This window comes from Schistocerca piceifrons, chromosome 4 (genome assembly GCF_021461385.2).
Source record: "Schistocerca piceifrons isolate TAMUIC-IGC-003096 chromosome 4, iqSchPice1.1, whole genome shotgun sequence".
Classification (NCBI taxonomy): domain Eukaryota; kingdom Metazoa; phylum Arthropoda; class Insecta; order Orthoptera; family Acrididae; genus Schistocerca; species Schistocerca piceifrons.
In genome coordinates this window covers 521,984,038-521,986,693 of record NC_060141.1, presented here as the reverse complement: position 1 = coordinate 521,986,693, position 2,656 = coordinate 521,984,038, and positions in this window count along the sequence as shown.

The following is a 2,656-nucleotide window of genomic DNA, read 5'->3' as shown; positions in this document are numbered from 1 at the left end:
CAAGTACAGATAAAATCCTAATGCAAACTTCAGTTCATCATCCCATACAATCCGAAGACACATTGTCAACACACAACCTCTGTGTAATCCATCTGACCCAAATCTTCTACTCATTATGAATTATAAACAAAAGAAATGCATACATGACCTCTAACAGACTTAGTTCGAATAACTCTCAGTAATTAAGTACGATTACGGAGTGTGAATAATCATAATATTTCACAGTGTGTACACCACTTCAAGAATTATGGCAGAAGCAAACATGTGGAGTATTTCTTGTATCAAGTGTCACTTCCTATTTCAATTGCTCACGAAAAATGCATTGTAATAACTGTTAATGGTCTAAACCTAGTAATGGTATGTCATGTCGTTAGCTTCCTTCCTATTAGCATACATTTATACAGCTTCCATAAAACCTCCAGCTCATGTGACTTCAACGAAGTTCTTTGTACCAATGTCGTTCGTCGAATTATAGCAGTTCATTTTCTTATCTTAAAAATGTAGGGCACTGAGCGTAAGCAAAACAAGCAATAGCGAGTAAATATACCAGTAGAGAACAGAATGTCAGCAAGTGGATGCAGCACAATTCTTACAACGAGGCTCTGCCAAGCGAACAATCTATAATTAATACAGTAGTGTGACCTAAACTCTATGTTTGTACACAGTATACCAGCATTTCTATATACCAAATTAAAGAGTAGTTATGACAACAAACAGAAATGTATAAATATGCAATCCATACGCATAGCAGCAAACAGGTTATCTAACATAATAAACAGGTCATTAGCATCATATCAGCATAAGCAAATAAATGTTCATATGTCATCTTAATAAGTAAACATGAAGGCGCAAGCAGATAAATCACAAAGTATAACTTAGATACATAATCACAGTCAGCACAATTAATCAGGTTACAATTATAATTTAAATAAATAAGCACATCAGGCACATAATTAAAAAAAATATGACATCAGTGAAAAAGCATAGCAGCCAAGCGATGCATAATATACACAAGTTACAACCCAGTTCATTAATAATCATTGTCAAAATCAGTTAATGTACGCAAGCACGTCGCTTCACACGTAAATTCATAGAACATGAAATTTAGCACAAAGTATGAATCACGTAATCGCGAGCAGCAAATTACGTCTAAAGTACGTACCTAAGTGGAAATATGTTACCTGAAAAATAAACTCAATTAATAGTTACCTTTCTAGTTTATTACTTTCTTCTCCGAAATTACATTCTTCCTGAAAATTTCTCGATAGCAAGTCCTCTTAACTTCGGACACACACAGAATTTACCTGAAGTTCTAAAATATTTTATACAACCGTATCCTGAAAAATACTGAACGTTAATAACATAATTCATCAAGTCACTATAGCTTTATACTGAATTTAGTCGGAGAATTTAGACTGTGTATTTTGTTTACGGCTGTCAGTGCATTCGCACTGAGCGCTCGATCAGCTGTAGGCGCGTGACGTAGTAAGCTATTGTTTGCGGTCAACGACTGCCTTTTGCGGCGCGCAGACTTGACTGTTGCTTTGAGTATGTGCCGCCGGCAAAACACAGCGCGGTATCCTTGTACTCTCCGCATGTTTACATCTAGCTGTTGGTTCCTCAAAAGTATGTCATTCCACAAAAATTTTTCAAAAGTATATCATTCCACAAAAACTTTGGAAACACGAACCTCTCGTTTTGTGGTAGGAACAGCATAATTACGAATAGCGTCTAATTTTTTTTGGATCAGGAAGAATACCTTCTGTAGAAATAAAGTGACCGAGAAATTTCACCTGAGAACGACCAAATTCAGATTTTTCCAAGTTTACTGTAATGCCAACTCTTGCAAAAATACGTAATGATGAATCCAAAATTTTGTTATCCTCAACTCCAAGAACGTTTAGCAATAAGAGTATCGTCCACATATGAAGTAATATTATCACGAAGATAAACAAGTAAAATTTCATTTAAACTACAAATGAATGCTGCAGAAAATATAGTAAGTCCAAACGGTAATTTCCAAAGTCACTTTTGGGTAAAACAGTCATATCAGGTTATTGTTTACTTACTCTCTAGATAGATTGATAGTCGAAGAGTTGTTTTGACAGATGCAAAGAATAGTAAAAGAGTAGGCAGCGGTACAGAAAACTAAAAGAGAAATAGCACCACTACAGCTCGGGGCCCTATGCTCGCTACGGCACATATTCACTTAGAGTGGTGAATCCCCTGAGGACCTTAATAGCTGCACATAATTTCAAGTTTGTGACTTAATGGCAAATCTGGCGGAAGTGTGTACATAAGTTGATCTAGCCATGCACATGGATGTATGTCATTCTTAGAATTGCGTTAGATCTTAAATTTCCGAACAGTCAAAAAGTGTTTATAGTCAAAATTTTCGCCTCGTGGCGACAAAGACCTACCGCGTCTGTCCCAGTCCGAATGTAGATTATTGTAAAGTTCGCGTGCCTGGCGCTCTCTTTTTGCATCCCGTAAATGAAACAAATTATTTTCTTCAAACCCTTCTGCTATCTGTGATTCTAAATTTCTTTTGCCGTCTTTTCCTACGATTTCGCCCTCAATCTGTTGGACTTGCTTTCGTAATGCCTCAAATTCCCTTTTCACGCGTTCATTAAATTTTCCCTGATTTTCAACATGC